Below are 20,296 nucleotides of genomic sequence, written 5' to 3' on the forward strand. Positions count from 1 at the left end.
TTATGCACAGTAGACGTCATATTTACGTTTTCTGTACGCTTTTTTTTGTCTAGGCTGCATATTCCTTGACTTGCGCCATAGAGCGGTGACGTTCCGTGTTCCACCTAATACGTCAGTGATCCACTACACACAGGAGGCGTGTACGAGGGTAGCGGTGGCCGTGTGGAATGGACTGTTCTTTTTTTTTTTTTGGGGGGGGGGGGGTGTTAGAGGATCTCGGGAAAGTAGAATCACCGCTTTGGTCGCAAAAGGTGCAGGACAAACACAGGACGGGGATACACCTAGGAAACTGAAGTAGCTGCGTTGCGAAGGAACCGGGACTCTAGGTTTTAATACCTGTAGAAGCCACCAAAGCTCAAGTTGTTATTGGTACTGAAAACTGGCTAATGTCGGATATAACATAAGCTAAAAATTTTACAAAGGAGCTAACAGTGCTCAGAAAGAACAGATAAAATATAGCTGGTGGTGGCGTGTTTGTTGCTGTTAGAAGTAATTTGCCTTTTAGTGAAATTGAAGAAGATAAAGAGGTTATACTTGGCAACCAGAATAAATTAATAATTGGTTCATGTTACCGACCGATTGACTCAGAAGATGCAGTTGCTGAAAGCTTCAAAGAAAACGTGTCTCATTACGAATATAGGTACCCCCCCCCCCCCCCCCCGCACCCCCACCTCACAAAACCACATCTGGTGGTGACTTCGACCCGCTCTCGATACGTTGGCGAAAATACCAGTTTAAAGTCTTTGGTAGACATAAACATCGTGCGAAATTGTGTTAAACGCTTTCTCCAAAACTGAATTGAACAGTTAATTCAGGAACACACTCAAAGACTAAATGTTTGCGGAAACATACCAGACCTCTTGAAAAGATAGTAATCCTGGGCAAATAGGGGGCATCATGACGAATACTGGGATTAGTAACCACAAAGTCGTTTTAGCGACACTGAATACTGTAACATCCAAATCCACCAAAAAATAAACGTAAAATAAATGTATTTAAAAGATTATACAAGGGGGTGTCTTAAACTCAAATAAGTAGTAACAATGGCAACTGCGAGATTTATACCAAATAAATTAACAGGAGACGGGACTGATTCCCCATGGCCAGAGCAATGTTGCAGAAACAATGAAAACACAAGCCAAAATTAGAAAAACACAAAATCCTCAAGACTGTCAATCTTTTACAGTACCTCTAAACTGTATGTGAACTTAAATGCAATATGCTTGTCGGGTACAGCTAAACTGGTGGCTGTCCGACTTTTGCTTGACGTGATTCGGTAGAATGAAAACCTTCAGTTGAGTAATAATAACTTTATTGCGGCGCGTATCTGACGACGCCCGGCATGCGTGGACAGTTCGGGGCTATAAAATTTTGCTTCCGATCTATACAGAGGATCCTCAATCCTCGGGAACTTCTGTAGTTAGGAGAGAAAATAGTATCCGTCCACACAAGTCAGGAGACAAGGAACTACTCACTAACTCTAAAAAACAAGGAATAATAATCATAAGAAACAGAACGTATATAAAAGTTATAAAACACAGCGCCTCTAGAGGCTGGGCGCGGAACTACACAGCGTCGCTACATCACTGTACTGACACACGCGCACAGCACACACACACACACTGGCGAGCTTGAATTAGCGCGCGGCAGCGTCGCTACATCAGCCCCCCGGGCGGAAGCGGAGCGTCGGCGTCGAGATACCGCGCCGGAAAGTGCACCCGACGTCCAGAACGGGTCGTCCTCGTCGGAGGAGGAGGAACAACGTCAGGAGGCGGATGTTGTGCTGCGTTGGGCGGCGAATGTTGAAGAGCCGGCGCCGGAGATGTGGCGTCAGTGTCTGGAACAGCGGTAGGTGGACGCCTACGACGAGGTGCCGCTAGTGGGGTGTCAGGAAAAACATATGCAGGTTTAACCCGATTCAACGCGACAGTCGTCGTTTTGCCGTTCACTAGGATATCCATGGTGTGGGCACTGCACCGTAGCACTTCATATGGACCAGAATAAGGAGCTTGTAGAGGCGGTTTAACGCCCTCAGTGCGGAGCATGACGTGACGACATTGTTCCAGGTCCTGGTGCACGAAAGTGGGCGGCTTGCCATGACGTGTGGCTTTCGGAGGGCGAATCTTTGATACATGGTCCCTCAATCGTCGCAAGAAATCCGGCTGGCCAGTAGCAACTGTCTCCGTGGCATCAGCGTCTACAAAGTCAACAGGAAGGCGCAGTGTTTCTCCGTAAACCAGTTCTGCCGCTGACGACCCCAGGTCTGGTTTGAAAGTCGTCCGTAAGCCTAACAAGACCACTGGTAGTGCGGTTGTCCAGGTTTCTTCGTGGCACATTAGCGCGGCCTTCAAACAACGGTGCCAGCGTTCGATCATGCCGTTGCTTGCTGGGTGATAACTTGTGGTCTTATGGTGGGTGTAACCACAAAACTTGGCCAGCTGTGAGAACAGGTCTGATTCAAATTGCCGTCCGCGGTCAGTGGTAATATGTAGTGGGCATCCAAATCTTGCCAACCAAGTCATTGCAAAAGCGGAAGCTAATGTGTCTGCTGTGATATTATCCACCGGCACTGCCTCCGGCCAACGCGTAAAACGGTCGATCATTGTAAACAGATATCTTTGCCCGTTCGAAGGTGGAAGTGGTCCGACTACATCCAAATGAACGTGGGCAAAGCGGGCGGTGGTATCCGGAAAATCGCCGATCGGTGCGTGTACATGGCGGTTAATCTTGCAGCGTTGGCACTGAAGACAAGATTGGACCCACTCGCGGCAGTCTTTTTGCATGCCTGGCCACACGAAACGTTGCGATACGAGGCGGAATGTCGGGCGTACCCCTGGATGGGACAATCCATGTACCGTATCAAAGGCTTGCCTTCTAAAAGCCGGCGTCAGAAAGGGACGAGGTCGGCCGCGAGAAACGTCGCAGTATAGCTGTGTGTCCTCCCCCGGAACATCAACAGGTTTCAGTTGCAATGTTGAAGCCGTGTCTTTAACATAGGCAAGGAGTTCTTCGTCGCCTCTCTGTGCCTGTGCCAGTGCAGGAAAGTCTATGTTACTGGAAACACTGCTGATCCGTGAAAGGCAATCCGCAACAATGTTGTCGATCCCAGAAATATGTCTAATGTCGGTAGTAAACTGGGCCACGAACTCAAGGTGATGAAATTGACGGGGAGAGCAGTTGACACTATTCCGACGGAAGGCGAAAGTGAGTGGTTTGTGGTCTGTATATACCGTGAAAGTTCGCGCTTCCACTTGAGGGCGAAAATATTTCACTGCTTGGTATACTGCCAGGAGTTCACGGTCGTATGTGCTCCATTTTCTCTGTGCAGGCGAAAGCTTGTGGGAATAATACGCCAGTGGCTGCCATGCGTTGTCGGACCATTGTTGTAACGCGGCACCGATCGCCGTCTGGCTCGCATCTACGACAATTGCTAATGGCGCGTCGAGTCGTGGGTGTGCGAGAAGCGCCGCGTCGGCCATACTCCTCTTTGTTGCCTCGAACGCAGAACACATGTCCTCTGTCCACTGTATCAGAGACTTGCTATTTACTTTAGGGCCTGATAATGCCGCCGTCAAAGGTTCCTGCAGCTCCGCAGCGTGAGGAAGGTGTCGTCGATAAAAATTGAGCATCCCCAAAAAACGACGTACTTCTTTGATTGTAGTTGGTCGGGGTAGCTGCAAGATAGCGTCCACCTTCTCGGACAGAGGAAGAGAGCCTTCAGCAGAAATCTTATGGCCAAGAAATGTCACCTCTGACTGCCCAAAAACACACTTGTCCACGTTCAAGACGACACCGTAACGCTCCAATCGCTCGAAAATCTCTCGCAGATGTTGTCGGTGTTGATCGTGGTCAGCAGAGAACACTAACACATCGTCCAGGTAGGCGAAACAGAACGGCAGCCCCTGGAGAACCGAGTCTATAAACCTTTGCCAGGTCTGAGCGGCATTGCGTAAACCGAAAGTCATAAATTTACTTTCAAATAAACCGAAAGGCGTTACTATTGCAGTCTTTGGAATGTCGTCATTGGCCACCGGAATCTGTGTATACGCTTTAGCGCAGTCCAGGACTGTGAACACCGTGGCACCATGTAAAGCGTGATTATAATCCCTCAGTAACGGAACGGGATATCTGTCCGGCACCGTTCGCGCGTTAAGCGCACGGTAGTCACCGCATGGGCGCCAAGCTCCACCCTTCTTCGGAACAAGATGTAATGCGGAGGACCACGGGCTCTTAGATGGCCGCATTATGCCCTCGCGAATCATGGCGTCGAATTCTGCCTTCGCTATCTTCAATCTGTCCGGAGCGAGACGCCTAGGTCGGCATGCTACTGGGGGACCATCAGTCGTTTGAATGTGATGCACCGTGTCATGTGGTATGAACCTGGGAGCGCCGGGCGGCCTGGTCAAGTTCGGATAGTCAAGCAGTAATTCAGTGTACTCACCCTCCGTAGCATGGACCAACTTGGCACTGTGCGTTGCGGTGTTGCGACGGAAACCCGTGACAGCTAAGCCAGTGACGCTGTCTACCAAGCGTGCGTTCGCGACGTCCGGCAGCAGGTGGTAGTGCGCGAGGAGATCAGCCCCGACGATCGCCTCCGTGACGTCAGCAACTGTAAAATTCCACTCGTACGCGCGACGTAGGCCGAGATTAAGCTCCATCCTCTGTGTGCCATATGTTGCGATGGAAGAATTGTTGGCAGCCGTCAGACGGAAGGCAGTTGGCGGCCGGCAACGATGTATGGCTGTTCGTGGTATGATACTCAGGTCCGATCCAGTGTCAATTAAAAACTTAACGCCGGAACTCCTATCGGTAACGAACAGGCGCTTGGAGGATAACTGGCAGTCGGTTGCGCCTATTGTCGACCGCCGGTGGCGTTTGGGTGCGAGCATGGCGATGTGCACTTCCTTGCCTGATCGCCGAATCGTCGGTGGTACCAGCACAACGGTACCTCGCCTTGCGGAGTGGTAGTACTGCCGGAAGATCTGCTTCTCGAACGCCGCCGTCTGTATCGACTTCTTCTATTATTGTCGTCGTCACGTGCCAGCAGCGCACTGACCTGGGCGCACAAAAGCTCAACCTTGGCAGCGAGAGAATCATGGTCGGCTCGTGCCACAGACGCGGTACTGTTTGCACTGTTGTCCAACGCCGCGACTGCGCTGACCGGAGCCGGTGTGATCGCGTCCTGAATCCGGTCTGCTAGCTGCGCCACGTCATCCAGCGGCATGTCCGTTTGTGAGGCGATTATGGCTTTTATTTGCGGCGGCAACCTACTGCTCCACAGCGTTCTGAGCAGACTGTCTGGCACAGTAACGGTGTCAACCTTGCTGCGTAGATGTCGCAGATATTGGGAAGGCTTCCTGTCGCCAATTTCTTCCTGTGTCAGAACCTGACGTATCCGGTCCTCTTGTGACGCGGCAACCCGTCGAATCAACTCTGATTTTAGCCTGGCATAAGCTCCAGCCTCGGGCGGTGCTGTGATTATGTCCTGCACCTCGGCTGCATAACGTTGGTCGAGTTGGCTCACAATCAGCGCAAATTTAGTTGCTTCGACCGTTATTCCAGCGCAGCTAAAACTTGCCTCTGCCTGCGCGAACCAGAGTACTGGGTTGTCGGGCCAGAACGGCGGCAAACGGACTGCAATCCTGGAGACGGCCTGCTGTTCGGTCATTATGTGCTCGTTACTTGCGTAGCTCACGACTGCTTCTTCTTAATCACGTCGGTCTCTGCTTGAATCACGTCGGTCTCTGCTTGAATCACGTCGGTCTCTGCTTGAATCACGTCGGTCTCTGCTTGAATCACGTCGGGGTCACCACTTGTCGGGTACAGCTAAACTGGTGGCTGTCCGACTTTTGCTTGACGTGATTCGGTAGAATGAAAACCTTCAGTTGAGTAATAATAACTTTATTGCGGCGCGTATCTGACGACGCCCGGCATGCGTGGACAGTTCGAGGCTATAAAATTTTGCTTCCGATCTATACAGAGGATCCTCAATCCTCGGGAACTTCTGTAGTTAGGAGAGAAAATAGTATCCGTCCACACAAGTCAGGAGACAAGGAACTACTCACTAACTCTAAAAAACAAGGAATAATAATCATAAGAAACAGAACGTATATAAAAGTTATAAAACACAGCGCCTCTAGAGGCTGGGCGCGGAACTACACAGCGTCGCTACATCACTGTACTGACACACGCGCACAGCACACACACACACACTGGCGAGCTTGAATTAGCGCGCGGCAGCGTCGCTACATGCTTTTAATAGTAACCACAAGGAAACCCCGTCTAGGAATCTGGTAGTATCTAATGTACACCAGCAGCGATACATAATTGATAACTTCCTGCGTGTTAGCAATGGCATTTAACAATGATTGAGACACTATACCGAAGATACAATATCTCGGTTTTCCGAGATTCGTTCACCAAAGAAGACGAAATAAATAATCCGGAACACGAAATAAGAACAGAGCCAACACGAGTAAGTTAGTAGATATCTTCGGTGCAGCTGAGAAACTTAAATTACTTAATGAAGGCGAATCTTCCGGCCAGATTGTTTACCAACCAGGTCTCTTCCACCGCGCGCTGATGAAATAGTGGCGTACTTAGGAATCGTAGACAAACGCTCACTCGACGAAAGATCCATACCTAAAGACCGGAAAGTTGCACAGATCACACCAATGCCAAATAAACGAAAAAGGAGTAATCTGCTGAATTACAGACCCGTATTACTGAAGTCGATTAGCGGTAGTATAACGAATATATACTGTATTCGAACATTATGAATTACCTTCAAGAAAACGGTATATTGGCACACAGCACCTATTCAGAAAATATCCTTATTGTGAAACACAACTAGCTAGCAAAACTGGTACCTGGTGTCCCCCAAGGCAGCGTCATAGACCTTCTGCTGACAATTTAGCAGACAGTCTCAGAAGCCCTGTTAGACTGTTTCCGGATGATTCAGTCATGCACCAGCTATTAAGTCATCAGAAGATCAAAATAAATTCCTAAATAATGTAGACAAGATATCTGTGTAGCACGAAAGGTGGGAATTGACCCAAAATAGCTAAAAGTGTGTATCATCTGCACGAGCACTAAAAAAAAAGTCCGTTAAATTTCGGTAACACGATAAGTCACACAAAGTTAAAGTCTGCCAATTCAATTAAATACCCAGGGATTACAATTAAAAACAACTTAAATTGGAGCTATTACACAGATAATGTTATGTTGAAAACGAAGTGTATTTTATTGGCAGTTCTACTACATAGACTTCTAGAGTATTGCTCACCAAATACAATTGACGGAAGACATCGAAAAAATTCAAATAAGAGAGGTTCATCTTGTATTATCATGAAATATGGGATAGAGTGTCATGGATATGCTACTCGAGTTGGGATGGCATATCATTAAAACAAAGGCGTTTTTCATTGCGAAGAGATCTTTTCACTAAATTCCAGTCATAAAATTCCTCCGTTGATTGCGAAAATATTTTGTTGACGGTCACCTACATAGGTAGAGATGATCAACGTAATAAAATAAGAGAAATCAAAGATGGCACGGGAAGTTTTATGTGTTACTTTTTCCGATCACTATTCCAGAGTGGAGAGAAATAGTCTGATGTTTCATTAAATTTCATAAATCCTCTGCCAGGAACTTACGTGTCAATTGGCATTACTTTACAGAAATAGATGTAGTATTGGGATTATTTCTTAGATAATAATGTTTAGTCCAAATAAAACCACACAGAAATCATTCGCAGTTAAGTTTAGCATTATTTCAGAATCTACGGGAACTTGTTTGTATTAAAGGCTCATACAGCCGGTATACCATACTGACAACATCGCGTATAGAAAACGATGGGATGATAACGTTATTGTCAAAAAAGTTCTGATGTAATCAATTGCTCTATATGGAGATAACCCGAAATGTTTGTTATGTATTGGTTATTAATTGCTATTTAGTGTAGTACTGGCGAAACTAACTTTCCAGTGCAAGTTACCACTTTAGCAACTATGGCTACAAAAGATAAAGTGACGCGCGGTACTCGTTTTGGCTGGTGAATTGCTTCGTCAACATAATTCGCCGCGACGCACAAAATGTTAAAGCTTAAACACGCAATTTCGTCGTCGCTATTAGCGACGCCCGAGGCTCGGCAGAAATTGCTTCGCTACGCTACCGCGGCAACTGCCAATAATAACAGTACTCTGGCCGACGCAAATTGCGGTACTCCCAGAGGATTGGCCAAACCGACTTCCAAACTGTCTCTACATAGTGGACATGCTATTTTTGCACTTATTACAATTATGATCTCAAAAACTCATAACACTACGCACTATTGACGCACCCTTGTCAGAAAATACTGGTTTAAAGATACAAATGATCTATCATCGGCTGGATCTTAATAGCTTTTGCTCATGTTCGTGGTATTTTATTAACCGTACTCAAGTTACGTCTACTTTTATTGTCGCAAATCACGTGATCGTGCATTAACCATACAAGAAAATCGATCAGAAGCAGCAACAGATTCATAAAATACAACCGAACTACAACGAAACTTACAGAACAGGCCTGTAAGAGCGGAATTCAAGTAAGTCTTAAAACTATAAGTTTAAAACTAAATGCTGTTAATTAAAACTGATGCTTCATCTAAGCACTGTTCCCGCTATGTAAGAAGAGAATATACCACTTTGTAAAGGGGACGAAAATAAATGGTACATTAAAAGCTTAGAGAAGTACTTCTGACGTTGCAACAGCACTGAGAATGATGTTCCAAAATATGATAAAAAGGAAACAGCTCATACTACACTGACGAATAAAATAATCGCTAAACCAAAATTAATTAAGTAGAGTAATGAAATTTCGTTAATCCATTTATCTAGGTAACATATCTACATCTACATAGACATCCTCACTCCCCAAGCCACCTGACGGTGTGCGGCGGAGCGTACCTTGAGTACCTCTGTCGGTTCTCCCTTCTATTCCAGTCTCGTATTGTTCGTGGAAAGAAAGACAGTCGATATGCCTCTGTGTGCGCTATGATCTCTCTGATTTTATCCTCATGGTCTCTTCGCGAGATATACGTAGGAGGGAGCTATATACTGACTGATTCCTCGGTGGAGGTATGTTCTCGGAACTTCAACACAAGCCCGTACCGAGATGCTGAGCGTCTCTCTCCCAGAGTCTTCCACTGGAGTTTATCTATCACGTCCGTAACACTTTCGCGATTACTAAATGATCCTGTAACGAAGCGCGCTGCTCTCCGTTGGATCTTCTCTATCTCTTCTATCAACCCTATCTGATACGGATCCCTCAACGGTGAGCAGTATTCAAGCAATGGGCGAACAAGTGTCCTGTAACCTAGTTACTTTGTTTTTGGACTGCATTTCCTTAGAATTCTTCCAATGAATCTCAGTCTGGCATCTGCTTTACCGACGATTAAATGGTTCAAATGGCTCAGAGCACTATGGGACTTAACTTCTGAGGTTATCAGTCCCCTAGAACTTAGAACTACTTGAACCTAATTAACCTAAGGACATCACACACATCCATGCCCGAGGCAGGATTCGAACCTGCGACCGTAGCGGTCGCGCGGTTCCAGACTGTAGCGCGTAGAGCCGACGATTAATTTTATATGGTCATTCCATTTTAAATCACTCCTAATGCCTACTCCCAGATAATTTATGGAATTAACTGCTTCCATTTGCTAACCTGCTATATTGTAGCTACATGATACAGAATCTTTCTTTCTATGTATTCGCAGCACATTACACTTGTCTAACGGAGATTCAATTGCCATTCCCTGCACCATGCGTTAATTCGTTGCAGATCCTCCTGTGCTCCAGTACAATTTTCCATTGTTACAACCTCTCGATATACTACAGCATCATCCACAAAAGCCCGCAGCTCGTGGTCGTGCGGTAGCGTTCTCGCTTCCCGCGCCCGGGTTCCCGAGTTCGATTCCCGGCGGGGTCAGGGATTTTCTCTGCCTCGTGATGACTGGGTGTAGTGTGATGTCCTTAGGTTAGTTAGGTTTAAGTAGTTCTAAGTTCTAGGGGATTGATGACCATAGACGTTAACTCCCATAGTGCTCAGAGCCATTTCATCCACAAAAAGCCTCAGTGAACTTCCGATGTTATTCACAAGGGCTTATTGCAATAGTGGTACAAGTCCATTTTTGTTCATATTGTGATACAGAGTCCTAAAGTTAAATGAGAGCTGAAAAATCTGCTTTTTAGATACCAGAAATATTCAGGCATATGGTTTCTTTGTAGAGATGAACCTTACTTTCTGCGTGTTTGGCTCATTAATTTCAGAAGCAGTATAGACAGAAAAGTGGAGGTAATGGACTTGTACCACTATTGAAATAAGCCCTTCATATGTAAGTGATTAACATTGCAAAATCACAGATTAATGTAAGCACGAGTTAAGACAAAGAAAATGTGAAATGCTGGTATATTAATAACCGGCGTAACAACCAGAATATAGAATTCAAGCATGCAAACGCGCATGCATCGTGTTGTCCAGGTGCCGGATGTCAGTTTGTGTGATGGGGTTCATAACCGTGGCACGTGGTCGGTCAATATAGAGACGGTTAATACCTTTTGTGGGTGGCACTGGTGTATTCGTCGGATCAGATCCCATATGTGCTCGACTGCAGACAGATCTGGTGAATAAGCAGGCCAAGACCTGTACAGAACGTTGAGTAAAAAAGGAGGTACGTGGGTGAGTGTTAGCCTGTTGGAAGACACCCCTGGAGTGCTGTTGATGAATGGTAGCATAACAGGCCGAATCACCAGACTGACGTACAAATTTGCAGTCATTTTGCGTGGGATAACCACATGCGTGCTTCTGCCGTCATAGGAAATCGCATCCCAGTCCGTAACTCTAAGTCCAGGACCAGTGTGTCTCTCACGCAGACTGGTTGGTTGCAGATACTCAGATGGCCTTCTTCTAATCAACACACGTCCATTGCTGCCACCGAGGTGGAACCAGCTTTCATAGAAAACATATCAGGCCTCCACCCTTGCCTGCAACGACCCCTCGCTTGACACCACTGAAGTCGCAAGTGACGATGGTTTGAGCTCAGGGGAATATACGGAATTCTCCCTCAAGTAACCAATTTAAAACAGTTCGTTGTGTCACTGTGATTCCAATGGATTCTCAAATTTCTGCTGCACATGCAATATGAAGCGCCAGAGCTGTAGGCTGAACACGATGGTCTTCTGTCTTCTTACAACGGTACGTTCTCGTGACCAGCGATGCCAACAATCATTCACAGTGGTCACATTCTAGCCAAGCCTTTCTGCAGTACTGCGGAAGGAACACCCAGCTTCTCATAGCCCTACTACAAGACCTCGTTCAAACCATGTGACATCTTGATAATGGTGTCTTTGTCGCCATAAAGGTATTCTTGAGTGACATCAAATTACCATGTCCAACCTAAAACGAAACTAACGCTCACGGCCGTTATCGTGTGTAATTAAAGGAAAGCTGCTACTAGCGCCACGCTTATGCGACTGTCATGGAATCTGAATGGACGTCATCTTTCAGACGTAAATACACGTGTACCATCTTTCGTTTATGTCGTGCAACTCCTCCTTGATTCTGCGATTTTTTTCCCTGTAGCTATATTACACATGCAAAGTCTTTAACCTTATTGCTATCAGAAGTATAATCCTATATTCTAAAAATATCGTGAATCTTGGGAATGTGAAGGAGAATAGCGAAAAGATAAAACTAGTCTCTATAACGAAATTAGTTGGAAAAAAAACCATGGAAGATATCAAGTAATACGTTATCACAGACAACCAATGAACGTATGAACAGATGACTGAGGAGAATGTCGATATAAAATAATGTGACTAATTTGGTAAGGAAACAAAGCCGAACTTAGAAGCCACAGATAAGACTAGTTGGCGTTAGAAATAAAATTAGTTCTCGTGTACAATAATCAAATTTTCGCAGACTGGTCGAAACGATGGAATCACTGAGGGGAAGCTACGACTGCTTTTATTTGAAAACCTATTGCGGAAAGCGCTGATGTAAGGAGGAACTTAGTGATTTCCCTAAATCGCTCCAGGCAAATGCCGGGATGGTTCCTTTGAAAGGGCACGACCGACTTCCGTCCCCAATCCGATGAGCCCGATGACCTCGCTGTCTGGTCTCCTTCCCCAAACAACCCCTAAGGAGGAACTTAAGAGGAATTAAAGAAAATTGTCGCCAGCTACTAATAAAAATATTTCGGTCTTAACCCATTGCCTTAACAACTTTTACACCCTTCGTAAAAATACAGTTTTTAATGAAAATTGGCTTATTTTGTAAGTTATTTAAAGTTATTTTGAAAACTGTAACTACGAAAATACCACCTTATGTAGCATGATGATTGAGGGTTGAGAAGTGGGTGGAACTGCTGTACTTTAGCAACATTTTGGGAACTATGGAACTCTTTGAAGCAATCTGGAATGTATAAGACAACTAGGCATTTGTCACATTTATATTTACTTTCCTTTTTTTATACTTGGCTTATACACGACACGTTCTCTAGATCGGTTTTTAGATTAGGAGGGATAAGTCTTAGGTTTAATGTCCCCACTGTGAAGCTTGAAGTCTGACGGGTGACACACCTTGAGAAAGCCTACCTTTCCTATGGTAATCGGGTAAGGTGGGGGATTCAATAAGGCCTTCAACTAATTTTATTCTGAAATCAGTGAAGTGAAATTCTTCCCTATCACTTTTTGTAGAAATGCATAGCTGTTGAAAACTGCAACTCTATAAAAAAATTATTTGTATCCCTTAGCATAGTTCCTCATGATAGGGAAAGAAGACAGTTGCTAATCTTCTTTATCAATGCCATTCATTGCATTGTTATAATCAATAACTGTATGTGGTTTCATTATCATCTGTTTTGTTTTGTGTCAATTTCACAATTATGTTGTATGTTACTATTACAATGGTAAGCAGAGAAAGCACTGACAGCCTTCCTGTCCAACCACTGTAGCGCCATAAGTTTCTGTGCAAAAGATACCAATGTTTCGCTCTTCTTTGATTTTGTTTTCCTGAAATATTAAGAAATGTTTCTATTCACTCTCTTTGTGCCCACTGCATTAGTGTGCCTTCCTACTAGTCGGATGAACAGAGAAGCGGAAGTATAAGAGTTATCTGCGAAAACTGGAGGAGCCTTGTCAAGCTAAGGGTCCACTAAATCCATCGCCAGAGGTCCTCTAGAAGGTATTCCCCGAGAGGTATCATCTTGCTTTCCTGTGTAGATTTGAAAACCTAAACAATAACCGTTGGAGCATTCACTAACTTTGCTCATCTTTGTAACAAACCGTGCACTCTTTTGTGGATAATATTGTATGCAGCACAACTTTTCTCTGAATTTTATAATGCTCTCATCTACTGAAGCATCTTCTTGTGGATAGTAGCTTGGTCTGAAACTTGTCTGGAGATGTTAAATGACAGGTTTTATTTTGAAGAGTTTGTTATTAGAATCATTATTCACATTACCAGTAAAGTGAAGGAAATTGGATAGGATATAAATAATTTATAAGTCATGATGGATGAAAAGAATGTAGTGTGGATGGCGCTTTTCTTATGGACTAGTAGGACTGAAGAGATGGTTTTCGAACCTCGTCAATTAGGATGCACAAAAAAGTCCTTCCAATTCATCTGCAGTTGTTTCAAACTATTTATTATTAGATTTAGAATTTGGTTTGCTACTGTAAAACGGTCTTGCATATTTATTTGTTTCTATTGGTATGTGGTTTCACAAATCATCTTACATGAATTTCGAAGCAGGTATCAAGAAGTCAAAGATCGGGTAGAAGCTGCCTATGTACCAAAGGAATAATACCTGTGTTTCCATGAAAATGAAATGTTGATGCATAGGTCAAATTCATCTGGACAGTCAGATTCCGCAGTCCACATTTCATTATCACTCTTGTTACTAAATCGAAATGGAATTACGACTAGAATTCTGAAGATTCACTTTCACTTAGGACGTCACAGACTCCCTTGTCCGTAAGGTAGCGCAGCGAAAACTTTCGTTCACACGACGACATTTTGATTTTGACTACTGTAAAGTCAGAAAATAGACGGTAACTCCCTGAAATTTATTTCTATCTTACAACTGAACTACTTGAAGGACTCGAATGATGTACGAATAGCGTAAAGAAGCGACCTTTCCTCTTTCCATTGATATATCACACTACGAGCTATCTACATACATAAGTAGGATGGAAATAATGAAAAGGAAAAGAGATGGGAAAGAGATAGGAAAGAAATAGGAAAGAAATAATGACTTCCAACTGCATAGGGCACTGCGGTAATGCAACGGCGAGAGCGGGACTCGAACCCGGGTTCTCTACTTCTTTAGAACTGTTGCCTTAACCACGTCGGCCATCCGACACCATTTCTATCACACCCAAATTCCCAACTTCCCGCCCAAAGCATCGCCGAGGTGGTTAAGGCAACCTACTAGAGAAGTGAAGCATCCGGTTTCGAGCCCCAGTCTGGCACAGATTTTCAGCTCACGCCGTCGCATTGCCGCAGTACCCTGTGCTGCTGGAGGTATTTATTTCCTTCCTATCTCTTTCCCATCCCGTTTCCTTTCCATTTCCTTCATCTCATCATTCATGTACATGTCGCAACTGTTTCATCGCGAGTTGTATCCATTCTGTTGGTCTAAAATTTGTACCATCCGTTAATGGAAATGAAGAAACATTAGGAATAGCTTATGGGAACACTACACGGCTCTCATTCGTGAATGTACAGAACGACTTTGACGAGCAACACTAATCGTGGCCGTGAAAGTATACCTATGAGTTAATTCAGTCCATTCTACGTCATCGTGCCATATACTTGTATGTAAACACCAAGACGTATCCTCTTTCTCTGGTGATTTATGTAGATGTAGTGTAAAAACAGTGACATAATGAAATTTGGTGTGGTTTATTGTACCATTAAGCACTTTTCGAGCCACTGCAGGCTTATCATCAAATATACTAGGAACATTATCCTCTGGCCTTGTGCTGGCAATAGCTGAAGTCGTGGTGATGGCGGAACTAACAGAAATTTAGTTGTACGCTACCTAAATCCTTACGAAAAGAAACAGTCTGTAGTTTTTGGATACGTAGATCGTACTGTCTCGTGGAATTCATGAAGAATTAAATCCGATACTGTACTGTTAGCCAGGTTACACACACACACACACACACACACACACACACACACACACACACACGCACACACACACACACACACACACACACACACACACCGATTACAGTATTTAGGAGCGCTTGGTTTCACAGTAAACAAACTCTAAAGGTAAGTATAAAAAGTATGAAGATGCTAGATATCACTCTCTGCCACTTTTTTGTCTTTGATTAAGATGCATTAAATTACAAAATAAGAGACTTAAAAGCTCACATACCGCAGATGTGAAAACTATGTCACAATGAGCTTAATAGCTCTTGCATCCAAGCTGCTGACAAGAATAATATATAGAAGAATGGGAAAAATTAAGGATCTGTTAAATGACAATCAGTTTGGCTTTAGGGAAGGTAAAGACGCCAGAGAGGCAGTTCTCTCGCGCTGTGCTTGGTAATGGAAGCAAGGCAGAAGGAAAACAAAGACAAGTTCATAGGACTCGTCGATCTTGAAAAATCGTGGAAGGCCAAGAACGAGGGGCACGGAATTAAAATGTTGTAACACTGGAATGCCGCGTTTCGTGCAAACTGTTCAATCCATACATCGAAGAAGCAACAAAGAAAATAAAAGAAAGATTCAAGACTGGGAATAAAATTTGCGCTGAAAGAACATCAATAACATCTTGTGAATATGAAGGATTACAGGGTCTGTTTGATGGGATAAACAGTCTAATGAGTACGGAAATGGTTTGAGAGTAAATCAGAAAAAGACAAAGATGATGAGATGTGTATAAATGAGAATAGCAAAAAACGTAACATCAAAATTAGTGAGCATGGAGATAATGAATTTTGCTAGCTTGCAAGAAAAATTATCCATAACGGACGAAGCAAGGAGGATATAAATAGCACCCTAGAACAAGGAAAGAGGGCATTCCTTGTCAAGAGGAAGCTATTTGTGTCAAAAATAGGCCTTAATTTTAGGAAGAAATTTCTGAAGATGTACGTCTGGAACACAGTGAATCATGGAAAGCGGTAAAACCGAAACAGAAGAGAATAAAAGCATTTGAGATGTGGCGCTGCAGAAGAATGTTGAAAATTAGGTGGACTGGAAAGGTAAAGAATGAGGAGGTACACATGGAAAACACATACATGGAGAAAGCACAGGACGACAGGACATGTGTTTGGACATCGGGGATAATTTCTGTGGTACTAGAGAGAGCTGGAGAGGAAGACAGAGATTGGAAACAAATAATTGAGGACATAGTGTGTAAGTGCTACTCTGAGATGATGGAAAGTATCCATGGCGCGCCGCATCAAACCAGTCAGACGACTGATGACTCTAAAAGAAAAAAAAAGCATAGATAATGAGCACAAATGAACATTGCATGATGCAGTTGGTTTCATACGGTGAAATGTACATATAACGTAAGACACTGCAATCAAACAAATGGAGTGGGATAGTTACTACACAGTTAAAGAGTGAATGAAAATGGCTCTGAGCACTATGGGACTTAACATCTATGGTCATCAGTCCCCTAGAACTTAGAACTACTTAAATCTAACTAACCTAAGGACAGGACACAACACCCAGTCATCACGAGGCAGAGAAAATCCCTCACCCCGACGAGAATCTAACCCGGGAACCCGGGCGCGGGAAGCGAGAACGCTACCGCACGACCACGAGCTGCTGACGAAAGAAAAGAGTGAATGAGTTAGTAGCAAATGCTACAGGCACAGATAGTCAAGGGATACTGTAGATGTGCGCATGAAGTGATGGTTTCTTTGTGCAATCAGAACATCACAAAACATAAAGAATAAGAGTGACAGGTATACTAATAGAGTTAAGTAGTGGTTATATGAGTAAATGAATCAAAAGATATAGAATTGTATGGCAGGAAGCGAGTATAAAATACCGGGAGTGAAACATTATTTACTCCTGACTGCAGTTACGAGTGGAAAGAAATGAAAGGGATTAGTCAAGGGATACTGTAGATGTGCGCATGAAGTGATGGTTTCTTTGTGCAATCAGAACATCACAAAACATAAAGAATAAGAATGACAGGTATACTAATAGAGTTAAGTAGTGGTTATATGAGTAAATGAATCAAAAGATATAGAATTGTATGGCAGGAAGCGAGTATAAAATACCGGGAGTGAAACAGTATTTACTCCTGACTGCAGTTACGAGTGGAAAGAAATGAAAGGGATGCGTTGGTCGAAAAAGGAAAAGTGTTGTAGCCTATGCATGACGTTATTCAATCAATTCATTGAACAGGCAATAAGGACACCAAGGAGAAATCTGAAAAATGAATTAAAGTTCACGGAAAAGAAATAAAACTTTGAGGTTTGCAAATGACAAAGAATTCTGTCAGGGATAGCAAAGGGTTTCGAAGAACAACTGAACGGAACGAATGGTACCTTGAAAAGAGGTTAAAGGTGGACGTCAACAAAAGTAAAACAAGTGTAATGGAATGTAGTCTAATTAGTCGACCAGCTGATACTGCAGGAATTAGATTGAAACGAGAAATTAAGAGTAGTAAATCAGTTATGCTGTTTCGGGATCAAAATAACTCATGACGGCCGAAGTATAGACGATATAAGATGAAGACAAGCTACAGCTAGAAAAGCATTTTTGCTAAAGAGGAATTTATTAACATCTGATATAAATTAAATTGTTAGTATCTCTTACTTACAGATATGCGTAATGTAGCTTTGTAGGTTGGTTAAATGTGGTCGATAAACTGTCCAGACAAGAAAACATTAAAATTTTCTAAATGTATTGCTGCAGAAGAATGATAATGATTAGATGGGTGGACAGAGAAAGTAATGAGGGATACAAAATCGAAATTGGGAAATTTTTGGCTTAACATGACTAAAATTAGTGATCTGTTGATGAGATATATCCAGACAAGTTGGGGCAAATACTGCAAAGGGAGTCGAAGGCCTTCTCTGCAGTAAGCAGTCTGAAATGGGTCTAGTTATGCAGAGATGAGGAGGCTTGTGCTGGACAGACTACATGTGCAAAGATGTATCATATCAACCTGACTCATGACCACAATAACAACAACAACATGATAGGCCTAATCAAACATAGAGAAACTGTTGGTGTGTACGTGTGTTTAATTACTGGTTGTGTATTGGTGGCATGATAATTTGTACAGGAAAATGAAAATATTTTATTATTGCCTTAGTGTGTGTCTCCTGGCATATACACTGTACAAATAACTTACGGGAATGACGTCGTCGACAGTGGCCTATGTTCCGACTCTGTCATTTTCAAGGAAAAACTGCAGCACGTAAGAGCTGTCCACGGGAATTTAAAACCTAGGGAACTTAAAACACACACACACACACACACACACACACACACACACACACACACAGCGCTTACTGGCGGTTACCGACGACGATACCTGGCTGCATTCCCGTAAGTTGTTTGAACAAAAACTAGACTTTCCAAGTGACTCCGTTCCATATGCATGCATATTTCAACTAAATAAGTCCGAATTAATATTACTGTGGTATGAACAAGAGACGGACATAAGCGATAAATACTGGAAATTTTAACAACAGTGAATTCAGCTTCAGTGACATGCATTATATCGTACCGATATTCTGTTGACTGCTGATGGTGTTTCGTTACTTATGTCCGGTTGTAATCAATAATTGAGCCTCAGCACTAATAAATATTGTATATTACTCCTTACTTCCTGCTCATTCCAGGAACGTTTTCTCCTAGTAACGAACGCGTATGCTACTTATCCTTTTCTTTAGTGACATAAGTGCTATGTAGTGGCCGATTTAGTAGAAAATTCTGTATTTTATTTATGGTGAGTAGAATTATACTCGTAATTTATATACGAAAACTTTTTTCTTTGTGATTAGCAACTGAGTGAATACTGATTTACAACTGACATTACATACTCGTGGTTACTGACCCTGAGTAAGTGAACTTTGTGGTAATATTTTAGAATCAGAGGAAAAGAGGTAACACAGGGAACAGAGGGGGTTACTCGTTAACGTAGCAAGTGGTTTTGATAATAACGAGGTTGGGGAGAGGCGCAACAAGCTTCAGGGCTCTAGCAGTCTCTCACAAAACACTGAGAATGGACATCAAAGATACTTTCATGTGTGCGAGAGCTGCGTGTTTTATAAAAGACAGCCTTCATGAGAGACTGTCGTGTGTGAAAACTGGAATTGTCAAAGGCTGCAAGCTCCTGCTGTAGACAACTAAAAACTGAATCCAAGATAAAACGTTGTGAACACGAAAATGAGGAATATGTATTTCAGCATACAGAATTACGGTCGGTAACAAGGATTTAAGTTAAGGTATCTGCTTTCAATATACGATATAATGATGGTGATTATTCTTACATGTGTATATTTGATAAACACAATATATTAAAAAAAGAAACAAATGTACGGTATGCGCATGAGTGACATCATTCAACTGACTCTTTCTGTAGCTTTCAAAACATTTCGTCGCTATGCTTCAAACAAACACAAAATAATTGAAAGTAGTTCATTTCCTAGGCCGATTTAGTATCCTTCAATAGGTAGCCGAGCTTCTCTAATTTTCTTCCTATGCTGGTCTGATCTTCGACATTCTTCTATAGCACCACATTTCAAAATCTCTTCTCTTCTTTTCTCTTCTTTTCTCTTCTCTCTTCTTTTCTATATTCTGTCTTATGAAACTTCTATTTTCCCTAGGGATTTTGCTGCTAATTCTGGTCTGTGTTTTATATCCTCCCTGCTTCAGCAATCATCCGTTAATTTTCTGCTGTGCTGGTCTTTTAGCTCCACACACTAGACGGCAGTGAGCTGGAGCTTCATCATGTGGTAGGTAATTTACCCTTCGTACCACAAGACATAGGTCGTCCAGCGGGGCAAGCAGGGTCACACACACGGACTACAGACACGCATTGCCTGTGAGGCGTTGTCGTAGGATGACTGGCCCCACAAGACGATCGCCAACAATCCCCGTCCACACATTGTGGGCTGAGCCGTTGCTCATATTTCGCTGCCCACCATACCATGGAGATTCTGTACAGCCCAAAGGTGGACGGTATAGTGGTTGACGATACCGGCCACCGGCCCACAGGCGTCACTGGATGCAGATAGGGAGGTGCATGTGGTCAGCGCACCACCCT

General features: G+C 43.4%; 1 protein-coding gene across 1 annotated transcript in view; it reads left to right on the forward strand.

Annotated features, from left to right (window-relative positions):
- The window catches only part of LOC126243480 (uncharacterized), a 1,765,051-nt gene that overhangs the window by 1,734,137 nt on the left and 10,618 nt on the right, over positions 1-20,296 (forward strand). The window lies entirely within an intron of this gene.

This window comes from Schistocerca nitens, chromosome 1 (assembly GCF_023898315.1).
Source record: "Schistocerca nitens isolate TAMUIC-IGC-003100 chromosome 1, iqSchNite1.1, whole genome shotgun sequence".
NCBI classification, from domain to species: Eukaryota; Metazoa; Arthropoda; class Insecta; order Orthoptera; family Acrididae; genus Schistocerca; species Schistocerca nitens.